Source organism: Octopus bimaculoides, chromosome 6, assembly GCF_046866305.1.
Source record: "Octopus bimaculoides isolate indiv1 chromosome 6, ASM4686630v1, whole genome shotgun sequence".
Lineage (NCBI taxonomy): Eukaryota > Metazoa > Mollusca > Cephalopoda > Octopoda > Octopodidae > Octopus > Octopus bimaculoides.
The window spans coordinates 33,675,187-33,696,671 of NC_142933.1; the positions used below are offsets into that span (position 1 = coordinate 33,675,187).

Sequence of the window (21,485 nt, forward strand, 5' to 3'; positions counted from 1 at the left end):
GTCTGTGTTTCTTCCCCCAACGTCGCTTGACAACCGATGGTGGTGTGTTTACGTCCCCGTAACTTAACGGTTCGGCAAAAGAGACCGATAGAATAAGTACTAGGCTTACAAAGAATAAGTCCTGGTGTCAATTTGCTCGACTAAAGGCGGTGCTCCAGCATGGCCGCAGTCAAATGACTGAAACAAGTAAAAGAGTATAAGAGAGAGAGAGTGCGCATGCGCATACATATAGCTGAGGTGAATGCATAGCTTGCTAAAACATCTCACTGTTTTCTGAAGTTCTTATTCTTAAACTTGTGATGAAGAAACCACCAACGTGAAGTCGTAGTCAAACATAATCAATAATTTTAATCTTTTATTCTTTTACTTGTTTCAGTCATTTGGCTGCGGCCATGTTGGAGTATCGCTTTTAGTCAAACAAATCTATCCCAGGACTTATTCTTTGTAAGCCTAGTACTTATTCTATCGGTATCTTTTGCCGAACCGCTAAGTTACGGGGGCATAAACACAACAACAACGATTGTCATTATGGTGGGGGGACAAACACAGAAGCACAAACACACACACATATGTATATATACGACGGGCTTCTTTCAGTTTCTGTCAACCAAATTCACTCACAAGGCTTTGGTCGGCCCGAAGCTATAGTAGAAGACACTTGCCCAAGGTCCCACACAGTGGCACTGAACCCGGAACCATGTGGTTGGTAAGCAAGCTTCTTACGGCCCAGCCACTCCTGCGCCTTGAAAATATGAAGAAACAAGTTGTCTACTATAATTTGATAGTATTTTATGAAATACGGTACTTGTCCCCTGGATGCGATATATTATATAAAACATCGAATTGAAACTGATAATGTGAGCCAATTAATATTTTGGAAGTTTTCCGAGCTATGGTTGAGAAGGTTCAGTTGCTTTGGTTGTTTACAAGATGTGAACCTTGGATCTGCTGAACAACAATTGTCATAGAAACATTAATTTCTGCACTGGCTGATGATTTTTGAAATGAAAGTTATTTTCCGATTTCTGACCATAGAACACCTTGGTTACTTGTCGTTCACTGACTGTCATGGTATGATCACTCCACTGTTTGCGTCATCTAAATCTGTTGAATCAGAATCCGTTGAGTCTGTAACCTTATCAGATTATTCAAATTCTGTAGAAACTGACACCAAGAGGAGCTTTGGGTTTGAAGAATGTATTGCTTCTCCAACAATATATTTATCTGCAAAAGCTAGCTAACGAGTTATTTATAAATGTCTTTTGTTAAAAAAGACAAAAGTTCTGCTAACACAGCAACTAGACACATTAAGAAAACTTACAGTGCTGCATCACCACTAAAAAAAAATATTATCACATTATATGATTAAATAGACAAATACTATTTTTATTATGAGGTAATTTTATTTTTCCATTTCAAATACGCTTACGTTTAATACAACCCAAGAAGACAATTATATGTTATCTATTGTGAGATTAGCGCGTGGAGGGACAGCATCAATAACCAGTCTCAGGCTTTGGGTAGTTTCTGTATGTTCCAAAGGAAAGGCTACATACAAAGGAAAAGAACGAACAAAAATAGCACTAAATAGTAGTAACACACAGAGAATGATGGACAACATTTTGGAGGGTGTGGCGAAGAAGCTGAGGCAAATTCTAAACTTTTTACCCGAACAATCAGAAAATCATAGAACAAGTTGATTAAGGTTTATTTTACTTCGTTTTTGTATTTGGTTTGCAAGATTCTTGATATGAATTGGCATAATGACCCTCCCAAAACACAACAAAGTTGATTAAGGTTAATAAATAATGTAATTAAGCTTTTTTTTGTGAATTCTCCTTAAATATATCACATGCTCACGTGGTCACACCAGTTGATCCTGTCTCCTTTCATCACCCACGAACTTCTCCCCTGGACTTTCTACCTTTCTACACTTTACGAATTCTCTTTTGGACTTTCTACACTCCGGCTGCACCTCTCCTGCCTATGGATTACTCTGGATTCTTCTGTTGATGAGAAATCGTTCCAATACACCACAACGTCTGAAGCCTTTGAACTTTTTTGAACTTTATGTAAAACTTTTATCATTATTATTATTATTATTATTATTTATACTTTCTTAACTTTCATGTACTTTCTGTTCTTTCCTTTTGTCGTTTCTTCCTACTCTGGATGTTCTTACTCTGGATGTTCTTACTCTGTTTTCTCTAATTTGCACCTGTTACTTTGCCTCCCTCTCCCTCCATTTCTTCTCTCCTTTCGTCTTCTCTTGTTCGACGCGTCCTTACACTCCCTTCATGCCTGCTCATCAGTCACTATGTAGTTAGACTCGCAATGATCCTGGGGAAATCGTCTGAGTTACATTGCATACAGTTTGTATATAATGTTTAGACAAGCATTGGTCCTATAGTTTTCAGCAAACTCGATGCTTTCATTCTTGGCTACCTGATTTGTCCGTGATATAGCAACCTAATATGACGTCAATTCTGACCTTCCATAGCGCTTTTGAATATACGTATTAAAGGGTTTCTGTAAAATGTCGACCTCATGTACCAGTATCCAAATTCCCACAAGGTGCTTTCCCATTATGCAATTTGCCTACAGCCATGGTGAAATTTTTGGGGTCAAACTGTCGATGTTTGTACATAATCATCTCCTTACTGCATTTAGCCACAATACATTAAGATTGAAATCTCTCTTTACGTTCCAGATTTTCAGCCTGAATGATCCAAGATCTTGAGAGGAGGCTTTCTTAACGGTAATATTTACCTTCCTCATCTCTCCGCATAATGCTTGACGCATGTATGTATGTATGTATGTATGTATGTATGTATGTATGTATGTATGTATGTATGTATGTATGTATGCATGTATGTATGTATGTATGTATGTGTGTACTGATCTTTAACATTAAGTAAATGTTAACTAATTTAACGAAGTACCTAAAAGTAGGTATCGAATGCGACGTGAAATTTCACCTCTAGATTAATATGGTGGCAAGTAACCAGCAATAAAACAACATTCAAGCAATAATTTAGTATTTAGAAGAAAAGGAAATGGGGAAAAATTCTAACGAGAATCTATCTTGAGAGTCATAAAATGATCAACGCAAGATTTAAATGAATTAAGAACGTATTTAACTGAGAAACAGAAAAAGAGAAGTTTGTCTTAAAACAGACGTTCGAAGGAAGATTATATGTTTCTATAGAGTAGAAACATTTGTAAAAGGAGGAGGAGGAAGAGGAGGAGGAGGAGGAGGAGGAGGAGGAGGAGACAATAGTAGAAGGGTGAGACGTAGTAGAAAGACGAGAAGTATCTCTAAGAAATAGAAGAAAATTCGGCTGAATAATGACTATGAAAGTTTTTGTGTGTTTGATTCTCCGTTGTTTGATGGTGAGGATTTAGTTGTTCGATCAACAGAATTATCAGAATTAACCTTGAATCAACGTGTAAGTGGCCGAGCATTCCACAGACATTTATTAGTATCAGTTCTTCCTGTGCTCTCGAGAACATTGACCAGTAAGTTGACGTCACTGGCTTCTGTTGGCTGCGGGTTTTCTCTACATTCAACTATGAGATATTGTCCTTTCTCAAGTTAGTTATGAATGTCTCGCACCATGTAGTTCTCGGTCTATCCTTCTTTCTTTCTCCCTCTTGTAATGTCCATTTGAAAGCTGTTTTAGAATAGTCTTGTTCTGGTAGAATTGTTCTGGTAGCCGAAGTATAAGGCCGGCTAGTTTCAATCTTTGACAGATATGCATACCCTTGACCTAATTCTCAAGTAGAATTAGTATGACATCATAGAGGACATGAAGGTACTTTTTGAATTACAAGTACAATCTACTCATTGATGTTTTATATACATTCTTATTTCTTTATTGCCTACAAGGGGATAAGCATAGAGGGGATAAACAAGGACAGACAAACGGATTAAGTCGATTATATCGACCCCAGTGCGTAACTGGTACTTAATTTATCGACCCCGAAAGGATGAAAGGCAAAGTCGACCTCGGCGGAATTTGAACTCAGAACGCAGTGGCAGACGAAATACCGCTAAGCATTTCGTCCGGCGTGTTAACGTTTCTGCCAGTTCACCGCCTTGTATACTTTCTGTTAACACAATTTCGCTCGCACGATATGGGTCAGGCCGAGCGTATAGAAACTGACATTTACCCAAGATACCACACAATGCGATCGAGCTTGGGAAGCAAGCTTCTTAATCGTTCGGTCAAACTGCGCCAACTGAACTATTTATAGTAAACGAGATAAAGAAGCAATGACCCAATGATAAGAGATGCATTGGTTGCCAGAGAAGGAAAAAAGCTGTTCAGAACTCACTTTAGAACTTGATCAAAGAGTAAAAGAATAGCAGAAGGGCCACCATCACAAGTGTGGTCATACAAGGTTCCATACAAGGGTGGACTAGAGACTTATAAAAATAAAAGAATATATTCGGGGGAAAAATAATGAAGAACATAGTCTTTACAGATGCAAACAAATGCGCGCGCGCGAAAGCCAACCAAGAAACAAACAAACGCGCTCATACATACACTCTGTATCATCTATCAGTACTATGAAGTCAACAGAACGTAAATAACACCTTGAAGTTGTTTATTTACCCGTTTACCAGGGTATAGATAGATAGATAGAAATATATATATATATATATATATATAGATAGATAGATAGATAGATAGATAGATAGATAGATAGATAGATAGTATAGTATAGTAATTCGCTTTCATATCGAAACAAATTTATTTTCGAATGTTCCCGTAAATAAGATATTCTCAAATCACAGCTGCTTAGGACGATGATTAACAACCATCTGCTTTCTTCCTTATTATTTTCGGTGTAATCATTCCTCTACGAGAAACAAAAAACCACCGACACCGAGATGATTCTCATATGAAAAGAATTTCATGTGACTGCATCATTGGAATCGTTTAGCCTCGTTACCTGTCGTTCAATCAAAATAGTAAGCACTCGTTCGTCTCGCCTGCTTGCCAACTCCGAAAATATCATGCCGCGCTGCCACATGTTTAATTATTTCACTAAATATAGATTGTCATTGGTTTCATCAGTATAAACCGTAAACACACACACAAACACACACACACACACACACACACACATACACATACACGCACACACACATTCATGAATACATATAAACATACACTTGCATATATACATGTACTCGCGCAGATGTATAAATTGAAATATATAGATGACAGTTAAGATAGAGTTAACATTTAAATGCAGCTAACTAGAAATCATACGAGTATGCGAATGTGTGTTTGTGTGTGTATGTATATATGCATATGTATCTATACATGTATGTACACACACTCACACACACACACACTCTCTCTCTCTCTCTCTCTCTCTCTCTCTCTCTCTCTCTCTCTCACACACACACACACACACACATAACTTTGTATGGAGCTTGTAGTTCACTCCTTCGCTACTGAAATCTTCTCGCCAGCTTGATGTGTTCTTTCAGGCGACGATGATGGGATGATGGACAAGAATATTCATTACAATACGAAAGAAAAGAAAATGTGTTTATGAATATATACATACGTATAAAATGCATGAATGTGTATCTATGTACGTACGAATACACGCACGCATGTATTTATGTATGTTATATACATATGTATATATATATATATATATATATATATATATATATATATATATATATATATATATATATATATAGTTGCTATTATGTTAAACTGTCGCATGTCCAAATTTGACCGAATGCGTTTTCTTCAATGATTATTTTTGCTTGCAATAGCCGGTTCTGTTGGTCAATCTGCCGTATCTCCAGCTGCTTCAGATGCCAAGATATCAAAAATTGTCAAAGTGTTTTGCTATGGAATGGTGAAACTATTTTTTTCGTTTTCTGATAAAAAAAAAAGCAATGCTTTGCACATACGACACTTTTGCATAATAGCAATAGATATATATGTACATATAAATAGCACCAACCGTACTCTCTATTTGACACTGCGTGCTCCTCACTCCTCTAGAATGTTTTTCAGTACTTTTTTATTCCTTTTATTTCTTTGTTTTTATTTTTTATTATTTTTTATTTTTGTTTTCTTCTCATCACTGACAAGAAAGGAGATCAAAGGGGAAGAAACACGTGACTCTCTAAATAGTTCTAATGATGCAAAAACCTTCTGGTCTAGTGTTTATATAGATGTAGTTGTGTGTATTTGTATGTATATGCGCGTGTGTGTTTGTGTGTGAGTATGTGTGTGCGCGCGCGTATATGACCATGAGTGTATTACAAATATCAGCTTATATCAAAACAACAATATCACATACTGCTTCATACTTGCACAAGCATACTCACACACACACACACACACACACACACACACACACACACACACACACACACACACACACACACAACAAACAGTTCTCAGTATCAGTATGCAAATATGCTTTCATGCATAGAATGACGATGATGCTGTTGTTCTTGTTGTTCTTGTTGCTGTTGCTGTTGTTGTTGTTGGTGGTGGTGGTGGCGTTGTTGTTGCTGTTGTTTTTGTTGTTGGCGGTGGTGGTGGTGGTGGTGGTCTTGTTAAGCCACTGACCCCGCCGCCCCTGACCGACTAGATATATTATATTCCAACGGTGATAATACCATCTTATTAGCAGCTGCAAGATCATGTGAGACATTTAAGATGCTAGGATTTTTGAGACAGAGCACACTTTCTTGCTGCCTTGGGCACATATTGTTGTAGAACAACATATACATACACACACACATACATACATACATACATACATACATACATACACAGAGATATATATGTATATGCAATTTTTAAGTATATAATTATAAAAAATTAATTATAATTAAGGGCGCTGGAATGCCAGCGCCTATACGCTATAGTTATATCCTCAGTTTATATGTATATTTATGTGTGTGTGTGTGTGTGCATATTTGCCAGCGTTTATACGCTATAAATTATATCCTAAATTTATATGTATATGCATGTATATATATATATATATATATGTATATATATGTATATATACATACATACACACACACATACATATACAGATAAACAGACAAGAAGGCAGGCAGACAGACAGACAGACAGACAGACAGATAGATAGATAGATAGATAGATAGATAGATAGATAGATAGATAGATAGATATGTGTGTGTACACATACAACAAAAAACCTCCCTACCTGTCATCTTATGAATAAGCTGGAAAGATTTCTTCTATGGTTCTGAGATCATCGAAATCTACCTACCTACTTACCTATCTACATAATACATACATCATACATATATACATAAACACATACATGCATGCATATATACATACATGCATACATACATACATACATACATACATACATACGTACGTACTTACGCACATGCATACATTCACACATGCATTCATACCTATCTACCTATCTACTGCGATATAAAGGAGTGACGCAGCATAATTAAAGAATCAAAGAGCAAGAACGTTTGGAGTCTGACCCCTCAGGTATACTATACAACATCACTTTCTGCTTGTACAATACCTCCCGAAAATTTTTGACTTTTGATGCCTAAAACATTAAGAAATGAAAATATGAAAGGTTGTTTACCTCTACTGAAAATTCAAAACTTTCCTGGTGTAGAAACTAGTTCATATATGAACATATATGAACTAGCATCTACGCCATAAAGCGTTTTACTTTTAAGTAAGAGGTGTCTCTTACTTAATGAAGTTACTCGTAACTATACAAAGATTAACGCATGTATTGAAGCAAATATATAGAGTTTGATCATACAGCAGATTAAAAAACAGTTTAGCTAAATATGAATCATTCGTCATGAAACATAGGGAGAATTTTGCCTCCAAACTGATATGTATATTAATTAATCCCGCGAAAATCCAAGATCCGATTAATTAGTTAGAATATCTTAATCTTATTAATAGGAAGATTAGTAAAGTAAACAACCTTCAGTTGAGAAATAAAAATTAAACTGCGACTAATATAAGCAAGTTTATTAATATGAATAATAATAATGAATATGACCTCAACTTTACCTAATTCGGTAATGTTAAATTTAATGCTTCCATTTCCAGATCTCCAGTTTTCAGTGACTGAGAATTTGCTAAAAGATTTTAAAATATAGATGACAATGATATGCAGCAGCCTGGATGGCAGTGCTATATAACAATATAGGTAACACTCACACACACACACACACACACACACACACACACACACACACACACAGAGGTACACACACACGGAGGCACACACACACACACACAGAGGTACACACACACGGAGGCACACACACACACAGAGGCACACACACACACAGAGGCACACACACACACACACAGAGAGCCATACACACACAGAGGCACATACACACAGAGGCACACACACACACATTATGTGTGTGTGTGTGTGTAAGAGAGAGAGAGAGATAGAGAGAGACAGACAGACATAGTGTGTATGTGTGCGTGTGCGTGTGCATGTGTGTGTGTGTGTGTGTGTGTGTATTGCGTGCATAAAAACGCATGGCTCAGTGGTTAGAGCATGGCTGACAATCGTGAGGTTGTGAGTCCGATTCCCGGACCAAGCTATGTGTTGTGTTCTTGAGCAAGACACTTTATTTCCCGTTGCTTCAGTTTACTCAGCTGTAGAAATGAGTTGCGACGTCTCTGGCACCAAGCTGTATTGGCCTTTGCCTTTCCTTTCGACAACATCGGTGGCGTGGGGAAGGGAGACTGGTATGCATGGGTGATTGCTGGTCTTCCACAAACAACCTTGGCCGGACTTGTGCCTCGGAGGGGAACTTTCTAGGTGCGTGTTGCTAATGACTGTGTGTTTAAGCCGTTAGGTTGTATATATGTATATATAAGCGAATATTGTAATGTTTGTATACATTTGGATGACATGGAAAAACCATCTTAATATACGTAAACAAAATTTTTGGAAGGCATACAAATGTAAAAAATATTCTGAGATATACACAGATTGGAATGAGTCAGACGTACCCATACTTCCATGCAAATTCTTAATTAAAGAAATTATAGGAGAACCGGAGGAATAAACAAAACTAAGATGGGCGCTGAGTATGTCAAAATTGAGGACAGACATCTTTATCGACCAAAGTAAAGAGTATCGATTCAAGACAAAATACGAAACGGTGGACAACGAAATTATCGAAATTATACTTAGGAACAAGAGAAAAAATAAAACATACCTAACCAAACACCACAACCAAAATACAAAGCTCACTAGAGGAAAGATGTTAGTATTGGAAGAAATAATAAACAAAAAAGAATCTATTTTTTAGGGTCAGGACAGTAAATACTAGAGAATGAAAAGTCCGAGAAGAAACAATTGTAAAACAGCTGATAGGATAGACCTTAAAATTATTAATCTGTCAAAAAGAAATATAGACAGTGACGAACTACGGTTTTTGATGAACGGACTAAAATCCACACTTACACCTACAGTCAACCATCAGGAATTGGAGGAAGATATCCAAAACTTTTGTCGGAAACTACAACTTGTGGAGTTTTTACTGATAAAAATAATGAGAATGACGAATCCTTGGCGAAAAATAAATCAAAATTTAACCCGCCAATAGGACGAAATACACATCTAGATCAGTTCATTGACATCCCCTCCAGATTTCCACTGAGGCATAACATCAACGTCAGACCAAACATTTCAAAACTAGAAAAGTCTGCCCTTATACGTCTTAAAAATTACAATACAGTTGTCATCAAACAAGCGGGTAAAGCGGGTGCCATTGTTATAATGGATACGGAATATTACCGGGATCTAGCTGAAGATTATTTGAAGGATACAATGTACTACCATGAGTTACCCTTGAATATTGACCACCAACTCAATTATTTTATCTCCAAACATTATAACTCCCTCACATCTAATGAAAGGACTATATTAATTTTGAGCCGAAATCCAGCAACTTCTATGGCTTACCTAAAACTCATAGGTCAAAAGATATACAAAGCGCTATAAAGGAACAAGGTAGTGAATACATAAAGCTACTACAACCAAAAGACCTTAAACTAAGACCCATTATAGTTGGTCCAGCATGTCCTACACATCATCTGAGCAACATCATTGACGTTATCCTAAAACCACTATGTAGTCACATACCCAGTTTCAGACATTGATTTCCTGTCACATCTGCGTAAACAACGGAGTTCAATTCACTGTTAGTTTTGATGTAACAAACTTATATACCAACATTCCACATGATTTGGGAATTACTACCATAAAATATTGGGTCGAGAAACATAGAGAAGCGATTCCCGGTAGATTTACTGTAACCTTCATACTAGACGCGGTCAGTCTCATCCTCGAAAACAATACATTTCTTTTCAACGCAAAAAAAACTACCTCCAAATTCGAGGCACATCTATAGGGACGCGATTTGCTCCAGTTTTCGCGAACTTAGTATTGAGATACTTGGAACAAATACTAAAAAAAAAAAAAAAAAATTAAGAGAACTACGGCATTATCTTTAGAAGACATATAGAGGATAAATGGAAAAGATACCTCGATGATTGTTTCTTAATTTGGACCAACTCCCTACAAAATCTGGAGCAATTCAGCACCCTCCTCAACAATCTACTCCCTAGTCTCAAATTCACAAGAGAAATGAGAAACACTGAATTACCATTTCTGGGTATAATGGTAATTAAAAGCGACACCACAATCACAAAATCACAAAGTTACAAAACACAAAATCATAAAATTACAAAAGCAGATACAGACCAGTGCCTACATTTCAAATCATGCCACCCAACACACACAAAACGCAACATCCTGCACAGTGTAGCCAAAGAAATTTGTACTATAGTAAATGATCCAAATACCAGGAACATACGACTTATAGAACTCAAAGTATTTCTGCTCAAGCAAAATTACCCTCTCCTACTTATAGAAAATAGCATACAACGAGCAAAAGAGATACCTATAGAACAACTTAGGGCAACACGAGAACTCGAACCCATTAACGGAACACAATAGTAACACATAATCCGCATCACCAAAACATTTTTAACATCATCAAACAAATTTACCAACCATAAGATAAAGTGAATAATTAAAAAAAAAAGCATAACTAATCAGACACAACCACACAAACTAAAGAAATTATTAACAAAGGCAAAATTCAACATGAACAAACAGGATAAAGCATTCGCAGTATCCAAGTGTAATAATAATAGTTAATGATGTGGATTAAAAAATATCTTTAATATATAGGCGCTGGAGTGGCTGTGTGGTAAGTAGCATGCTTACCGACCACAAGGTTCCGGGTTTAGTCCCACTACGTGGCACTGAATATTATATACATTCAATTTTAGGAGGTAAAGATATAGATATTATGCCACGGAAACTGTTCTTAAACAAATAATCTGTCTAGATTTTTCACAACTTAAACCCACAGAGTCGTTTGACGTCAACAATAGATGTAGACTGAGATAGAAACAATAGGCTTGGCTATAGCCCAGCAAGCAAACGAACACATTAAACTCAATTATATATTTAGAGATTACCTATTAACACCTTCGGTAATTTCGGTCAACAAGTGACTATCAGCAATAAAGTAACGTAAATTCCTTAACACTATCCTCACCTTAGACAAATGTAACTCTAACAGCAAACTTAATGAGTAATTCAGATATATTAATATAGAACCCTGCCACCATCATAGAGTTTTCAGAAACCTCTTTTAAAGATATCAGTAGAAGACTCTCCAGTTTGTCACTGAATAAAGAAATTTTCGACAGTGTTACATCGTACCACAATATGGCGCTAGAAACTATCGGATTCAGAAACATTATCCCCCATTTACCTTCACCAAAAAAATAAACTCTAAACCCCGCCCCGCAATAGCAAAAGGTAATACTCTCTAATATAACATTCACTTATAACTTTTTCTTAAATGTAATTTGAAATACCTAAAAATTCCTCACCTTAATATAGATTTCCCCATGAGCCACCGGTGCAGATGATTATTTAGTAGAGTTACTGGTGTACCACGGAGATGAAAAACTTAACAGTTTGCTAACGAAATTCATTGAAGTTAACTACCTATGCATAAATACGAATGTATAACCTCGTTAATCAGTCAGCCAACTCCGAAGCAATTATTTATGAGGCAGAAGTCACCGCAGCTAAACTACATTTAAGCACTACACATAAACACTATGGCGTTATAGTGGAAGCAAATTCAAATAAAGACACTTCGACCACATTTATTCTTTCAGCAATATGGGAAACAAGGATGCGCTAAAATTATCCATTTATGTTTGAACTTTGATAGATCGCATTCAACATCAAGCGGAGGATGTTCAAAAGATGTAAACTATATAGAAATGATATAAAAACCAACGGGTTCTATGCAGCTAAAAAGTGCTTCATGTTCATGTTGTAGAATTAATGAGGTCAATCCGGATATTCTAGAATCTTGAAACCGCACAGTAAATTTAGGAAAGACTAAAACATTAGGAAGTAGGAAAGACTACAAGTCTATGCTCGATATGTAAAAGAGAAGCATGTAGGAATTCAATACGAAGTACAAAGTGTAAACAATGGACGCACAAAAGATGTATAGGGATCACAAGTAGGCTAACAGAGAAGACAGACTTCAAGTGCACCAGATGCTCAGAGAGAACACTAAGAGCATATATGAAATATACTGTTTCAAATGCTGAAGCGGCTCTCTAGGAATAGTTGATAGTTTCTGTTACCTTGGTGATATAATTAGTTTCGGGAGTGGATGTCCCTGAAAGCATGTTAGCCACAATAGGAACGGGATGGAAGAAGTTCAGGAATTTGTTATGTCTGCGAGCAACAAAGGGCCTCTTCTTCAGAGTGAAGGCTAGATTGTATGGTGCTTGTGCATGACAAGTGATGTAGTGAGGTGTGGACCTTGAATGCAAAGGATTTGCTATGCCTATAAAGTAATTAAACGAGACATATTCCGCTGGATGAGTAATATGAGTGTGCAGTAACGACAGAGTAGAAATGAGATAAGAGAAAAACTAAGCTTAAGAGGAGTTAGATGTAATGTATAAGAGAGAAGACTACACTGTTATGAGTACGTGATAAGTGTGTAGGAAGTTTGCTGTATAAAGTAGACTTACACGTTGAAAATGAATGGAGTCTGTAGAAGAGAAACCACAGGATGTTGCACCGTAGAGATGACAAAGTAGCGTGTGGATGGGCGACTCTCATTACTCGAAAATCCTGCCCACTAGTGTAGTCATGGTGAAACAAACGCTAAAATTGACAGATACGAAGACAGACATCCACACCACGTGTACCGAGATGCAATTCGAAAAGCTCGCCTCTTACATAGATATATAAGAGTGAACAACTCTATGTACTATGTAGCGTGAGGCATTTATGTATAGTAATGCGCTTAACATAAATAAATAAATATATATATATATATATATATATATATATATATATATATATATATATATGGAACAACGTGAAATAAAGTGTCTTGCTCAAGGACACATCGCATCTCTGGGAATTGAACTCATGACCTTACGATCGTGAGCTGAATGCCCTAACCACTAAGCCACGCACCTTCACACACATACACACACACACACACACATACTTACCTATGTATATATAAAGTGTATATGTACAAATAAACATACATATATACGTATATATATATCATATATATATATATATATATATATATATATATATATATATATATATATATATATATATATAGATAGATAGATAGATAGATAGATAGATAGATAGACAGACAGACAGATAGATAGATAGATAGATAGATAGATAGATACATACATACATACATACATACATACATACATACAACCATACATACATACATACACACATGCAGACGTACAGACATACATGCATACATACATACATACATACATTCATGCATACATACATACATACATACATACATACATATACCCAAGAGGGATGAAATGAAGAATCGATGGCTGACGGATACGAACTCCTTAAAATATTTAGTTCATTTTCTTATATATTCTGACCATGCAAATCACACTATTCTAAAAGAAGCGGTATCGGATTTTATGACATTCATGCTTTTCCTTATAAATGTGACGCATTATCGTAAATTGAAATGGATTAAGTCGGGGATCGAAACCGCTTTCCTTTGATGAACTTCCACCGCCCCGACCACAAAACTTCGATGTAACGTAACTCCACTATGACGTCATTATATGACATTGTTCGTCGTTAGCAATGCAGTGGTATTGATTGCGGAGCTGTAGTGGTAGCAACAATACCACTCACACTATAGTGGTATGTTGCCTGCTGTGTCAGTCGAAACCACCGTGTTAGTATCGACTGTTATTGACTTACTGGCAAACAAGAAACTCCACTTGAAATAAGAATAAAGAATAAAGGAAAATGAAATTATGGAAATGAAAATATTTGCGTGTAATTTGATGAATCGACATATTGAAAGCGTGAGTAAACTGAGACACAAGCGGAGTAAATATACTGATCTATGACGTAAAACTGGTTGAACCTTAATGTAAATTTTTATTAGATCATCATCATCATAATCATCATAATCATTATCATCATCATCATCATCATCATCATCAACAACACCATCAACATCATCGTCATTATTATTATTATTATTATTATTATTATTATTATTATTATTATTATTATTATTATTATTATTATCATTATTATTATTAAGGCGGCGAACTGGTACAGTCATTAGCACGCTGGACAAAATGTTTCGTGGCATTTCTTCCGGTTTTACGTTTTGAGCTCTAATTCCACCAAGGTCGACTTTGTCTTTCATATTGTCGGGGTCGATGATATAAGTGCCAGTTGAGCACTGGAGTTGATGTAATCGACGAGCCCCACTCACCGCAAATTTCTGGCCTTTTGCTCATAGTAGAAAGAATATTATTATCACCATCATCATCATCATTATTGTTATTATTATTATTATTATTATTATTATTATTATTATTATTATTATTATTATTATTATTATTATTATTATTATTTTAACTCTGGTTCTGTTAGAAGTCCTGGAATCTTGCATGAGTAGAGGCTTGCTTGATGTAATCTGCGGTATCATATTGTTTTCTTCAAATAATATTAAGTCAGGGATCGAAACCGCTTTCCTTTGATAAGGAGGTAAACACCTTTACCGGACACTCTATTCCCATTTCTTTTATACTCCTCTTAATATCTGTTTGCTACAGTCCTCAAGGCTCCAACCATATTTGGCACTATTTTCAATTTCTTCTTCTTCCACAGCAAGGCTATCTCGTATTTAAGGGTTAAATGGACATGCAATATGAATTATAGAGCACGTATAGTTTACTTCGTCCACCACGAATAGGTCGGTTTCTTGTACCGAAACACCTGGACTGTCTAAATTGGGAAATCCCACAAGGTTTTGCAAGTCTCTGATTCATTTAATCTGTGCTTTGTGATCATACCACATCTTCTTACCTCCCTTTGAGCCCCACTTTCCGCATAATTTCCACCACAGAACTTTTGCTAACTGATCAGGTCATCAAAACTGATATTGGTTTTGAGAAAGTCTAGAACATTGATTCTCAATATGAGCAGTCGTTTTATCAAATCCATTGCAAATTCGGCACAATGGAGACATTTGCTCGTTTTTAAAACTGGCCTTCCAATTTGCGACCGAAGTTTGGTCATGCACTGCAAGTATAGTGCTCTCAGACCCCTTTTTAGATGTTTCTTTTTTTAACCAGACTCATCTATGTAATTTAGCAACTTCAGTTGTGGAGACGTGACTACACGTAATTGATTATGTAGTTTGTTGTTAGGCCCTTCTTGGTTTTCTTGGTTTGTTCTTTTTTCCCCTCTGATTTCAGTATACCCTCTTCTCGAACTGCCACTAGCAAGGTTTTCTCACTGTGGGTTAGTTATCCCAGCAAGTTGTTTATTATTATTCAGTAGTTTTATTTTTATAATGTGCTTTCCCTTCACTACCGAGCGCAGCTCTGTGTGCCTTGGGTATATGCTGTGGTTTGCTGTGATGCTCTTATGGTTACTGTATTGAAAGTGTTTTGCGAAGGATGTGTGCAGTGCCCAGTAGTGCAATTTTCTGTAATATATATTTGTAAGTCCTGGTGTGTTTGTTATGTATTTGTTTGAATATTTTTTATCATACCTAATGTGCCCACTATGATAGGAATTGTTTCTGTTTTTAGATTCCACATTCGAGTTACCTCTATTTCCAGGTCTTTGTATTTTCAAAGTTTCTCCATTTCTTTTAGAGAAACGCTGTCATCTGCTGGTATTGATACATCAATTAGAAAGCATTTTTTTCTTCATGATCTGCCAACTAAATCTGGCCTATTAGTCTTAATTTCTCTATCTGTGTGTATTGACATATCCCAGAGTATGGTTGCTTTCTCGTTTTCTGTGACCTTTTCTGGCGTGTGCTTATACCATCTTTTTTTCTGTTGTAATTCCATAGTATTGGCATAGCTTCCAGTATGTAGGTACCAACTCTGTCGTGTATATGAATATATTCCCTCTTAGTCAGGACTGGGCAAGAGGAGTAGGGGCCGAAACCGGACGTGGTTCCTCCTGATGATGTCTTCAGCTAGCTGGATCCTAATCCACCAAGGGAAGGTATGTCGGAAGAAAGTAATTCAACAACGCGGGTTGATGAAACGTAAGACGTGTGGCCAGAACCTCCTGGAAAATAACCATAGCGAGGGACATTCCACAGTTGAATTAGAACAGTCACAAACAGTGAAAGAAAACATACACCCAACACCAGAGCTGAAGACACCTCCGAAAGGGGGTGGCCCCGCCACGTCAAAACGGTAGAGGAGTAGGGGCCGAAACCGGACGCGGTTCCTCCTGATGATGTCTTGAGCTAACTGGATCCTATAAAGGAGCTGTTTTGGTAGCAGACCACGAAACATGGTTGAAATTCCTTTTTCCTATTGTTTCTTGTCCATCTCCACATATTCTGCAGTTACTTGTTATACTTCTTTTCATTATATGTTTTTGGTAATTTCTGGTGAGGAGGCTTTGGTCTTGTACTGCAATTAAAAATCCTTCAATCTCTGCTTTGTGTCCTGAGCTTCTCAACCATTGCTGGGATTTTTCTATGTCTATCTCTTTTGCATTTATTTTAGCTCAGTGTTTGCCATGAAGGGGCTTTTCTTGCCATCGTTTTATCATGGTGCGTTGCTGTTCTAGTTTTAGTTTAGATTTCATTTGTTGTTTCTTCTTTTTCTTCATATTTGTTAGGTAGTTTGACTTCTTGTTTGTATTTGTCAGCTTCCTTAAATACTGAAAACAGTTTTTTGTTTTGCTTGTGTTTTATGGCTATTTGTATTAGTTTTCCTTGCTTCTGAAGTAGGTATTTTTGCAGTCCTATGGTGGTTATTTTATAATAGTTTTTCAGCTGTGTAAGGCCTCTACCACATTTTATACGTTGTATATACAGCCTTTTTATGTCAGATTTTGAGTGGTGTATCCTAGATCCTGTCATCATTTTTCTTGTTTTCTTGTCTATTTTGGTTAGTTCATTTAGTGTCCAGTTAAAGATATTGTAGCTGTAACTTATAACTGGAACGGCTAGACTGTTAATACCTATTATTTTGTTTTGTCATTGAGCTGTTTTCAGTATTGATCTAACTCGTCTATAGTATTCTTTCTTTATTTTCTTTTTCATTTGTGTGTGTTGTATCATATTTAGTTCATTGATTCCTAAATATTTGTGTCTGGCTTTGGTCTAATTCTCTTAATTCTTTGGCTCTATCTAGTGTGATGTTGCTACTCTTAACTAGTTTTCCTCTTTTCAAGGTTGCTTTGGCACATTTTTCTAAGCCAAATTTCATATCTATTTCTTTGGTAAATCCATCTACTGTTGTTGTTGTTGTTGTTGTTGTCGTCGTTGTTATTTATCATCGTCGTCGTCATTGTCATCATCATCATCGTCGTCGTCATCATCATCATCATCATCATCATCATCATCATCATCATCATCATCATCATCATCATCATCATCATCATCATCATCATCATCATCATCATCATCATCATCATCATCATCAAGGCGGCAAGCTAGCAGAATAGTTTGCACGTTGTGCAAAATGCTTAGCTGCATCGACCTTCATCCTTTCGCGTTCGGTAAAATAAGTACCAAATGAGCACTGGGGTCGATGCAACCCACTAGCTCCCTTCCACAGAACTCCAGGTCTTATTATTTTTATTATTAAGGCGGCCAGCTAGCAGAATCATTAGCACGCGAGACAAAATGATTAGCGCCATTTCGTCCGTCTTTACAGTCTGAGTTGAAATTCTGCCAAGAACCAAGGTCAAGCACAGAAGTCGATGTAATCGAATTACCCCCCCCCCCGAAATTGCTGGCCTTGTGCCAAAATTTAAAACCGTTATTATCATGCCAGTAGTAGTAAACAAAAGAGATCTTTGTAATAACTTTTCTAACCGTTTAATTTGATAGTTTTCCACTAAAAACGTTGGCACTTCATGACAATACTTTCCTTTGTAGCTTACATATATATGCAGCATCTTAAACATCTGGTACTTCGACAGCATCTCAAACGAACTGATTCGTTAAACAATCTAGCATAACATTGGCTTCCATGAAGAAAACTTCGCAACTGTGAAGAAAAGAAAGATCCAGTGACCTTGCACAGGCCATTCTTCAAGGAAAGAAGGAGGGACAAACAGAAGAAAATATGGGTCGAAGAATGAACCGGTGAATCATTTGCGGAAAGTCGAGTTCTGGCAGATAACCGTGATAAATGGAGAAAATTGTGCGTAATTTATCCCAATGGTGCCTGGTCGATCGACCGACTCCCTTCGTGACAAAGGTCTATGTAGTAATAAGGGAGACAACAACTGCCGCAAGAACTATAGCAGTGGCCACAACAGTAGTTAGCACCACCGTAACCACACAAATATAGCCATGACAAAATCTGAAATAGCGTATTTCAATTGTCTGGCTTGACTAGTGTTAAACAAAAACGAGTGTTGGGGCAAAGAAACAACAACGACAACAACAACAACAACAACAACAACAACAACAACATTAACAGCAATATCAAGGTACTCTGATAATAATAATAACGTTTCAAATTTTAGAACAGGTCCAGCAATTATTCACATTATTTACATTTGACGGATATTTGTCCTCATCTTGTTTGTTAACACAACGTTTCGGCTGATATACCCTCCAGCCTTCATCAGGTGTCTTGAGGAAATTTCGAACCCCAAGACACCTGATGAAGGCTGGAGAGTATATCAGCCGAAACGTTGTGTTAGCAACAAAGATGAGGACAAATATCCGTCAAATGTAAATAATGTAAATAATGTACATAATTACTCATCTCTTAAATATAGAACTGTAGGTCTAGCAATTTTAGGAGGAGGGGCTAGTTTATTGCATCGACCCCAGTACTTGATAGGTATTTATTTTATCGATTTTGAAAGGATGAAAGGTAAAGTAGACATCTGTGGTACTTGAACTCAGAAAATAAAAAAGACCGAACGAAAGTCACCAAACACTTTATCCGACATACTAACGTTTCTATCGAGTTTCAAATTTTGGTACAAAGCCAACAATTTTACATCGACCTCAATACTTGACGATGAAACGTAAAGTTGACTCCGGCGGGATTTGAACTAAATAATGGTGATGATGGTGATGATGATGGTGGTGATGATGATGATGATGATGATGAAGAGGAGGAGGAGGAGGAGGAGGAGGAGGAGGAAGAGGAGAAGGAGGAGGAAGAGGAGGAAGTGGAGGAGGAGGAGGGTCATGATGATGATGATGATGAGGAGGAGGAGGAGGGTCATGATGATGATGATGGTGGTGATCCTTTCTTCTATAGGCATAAGGCCTGAAATTTGGGTAGGAAGGGCCAAGTCGATTACGCCGACCCCAGTGCTCAAGTGGTACTTACGTTATCGAAAGGATGAAAGATGAAGTTGACCTCGGCAGTTTTTTAATTCAAAACATAAAAATGAAGCTGGATGAAATGCTGTTAAGCATTTCGTCCGGCGCTATGGTGATCCTGCCAGCTTGACACCTTTTTAATGATCATAATAATGATAATGATAATTAATATTGAGAATTGAACCAAAAATAAGCTTTCATTGTGTTTAGCATTTGGATGCTAGTCAGAACTGGTTATGCATCTTATTCCTGGAAAGGTAGAAGAGGGAAGACTGCTTAGCAGGAACAAGGAAATCATACTGATACCATAGTTGGCACGAAGCAAATAAAGAATGGAAGCAGTTATTTGTATGTGCCTCTGAAGAATAATTTAACATAAGGTTAAAAATATACATGCGCGCGCGTGTGCGTATATATATATATATATATATATATATATATATATGTATTAGTGTGAGTGAGTATATATATATATATATATATATATATATATATATATATATATTTGTGTGTTCGTATAATCGTATATATGTGTGTAGTGGCTTTGTGTAAAATATATGTATTGAATATAAATAATATTCAGATATACGCGTATTCTTTTCAGCAAGTTCTACTAAAATCGTGACTGTTAATGGTAGCCATTTTCCTATCATACATTTCTCTGTTACAGAATATCGTCCTTATTCAACTATTTATGAAGAATATGCAGCCAAATCATTATACTTTGGAAAATCAACATCAAAGAATCAGAACTGAGAACGTTTGAAATTTAGAATCCTTTGAATTCGTAACATTTGATACATCAATAAACTAGATTACTTATACAGGGAATTGTTGTAATAATTATGTCACATGGACAAAAAGTTGGCATAGAACACAGCTAACGCAGTAAATGGTCAAAGCAAATAGATTCCTCTGGTCTGCAACAATTGTGTTTTTTTCTTTTTCCTTGAAGGTGAAAGCAGTTTTAGATTAATTATGAGGTACAGCTTACAAATATGACGTCAAATATTGTCTAACACGTCAGTTGTTGTCACTAAAGACTATGAGCAAATCAATTTGCTTGTGTGTCAGTGTGTGTGTGTGTGTGTGTGTGTGTGTGTGTGTGTGTGTGTGTGAGAGAGAGAGAGAGAGAGAGAGAGTGTGTGTGTGACTGTGTTTGTCTGTGTGTGTGTGTCTGTGCCTGTGTCATAAGTTCTAAATAGTGATCAGTCCGGTCGCTAATAAAATGACGAGACTTTAAGTATGGGACTTCTCGGGGAGTTTGTAAATATGTGGTTGAGTTGATGTGTGCATATGCATAGATGTATCCAGCTGCATTTATGTTCTATATGAACATGTCCTTTTAGTACTTAACTGTTTATGTATGTATGTGTGTGTACAACATTACGTTTCACGTGTGTCTTTGTACATACACACAACCAAGTATGTGCATATATTCATGCACGTATGTATA

The 21,485-nt window shown here is 36.7% G+C and overlaps 1 long non-coding RNA gene across 1 annotated transcript; it reads left to right on the forward strand.

Moving 5' to 3' along the window:
- The first annotated feature begins 14,280 nt into the window (after positions 1-14,280).
- On the forward strand, positions 14,281-20,853 carry LOC149135004 (uncharacterized). The gene is made up of 2 exons (XR_016242213.1): positions 14,281-14,543; positions 20,700-20,853. It is a non-coding gene; the product is annotated as an uncharacterized LOC149135004 (long non-coding RNA).
- The last annotated feature ends 632 nt before the right edge of the window (positions 20,854-21,485 follow it).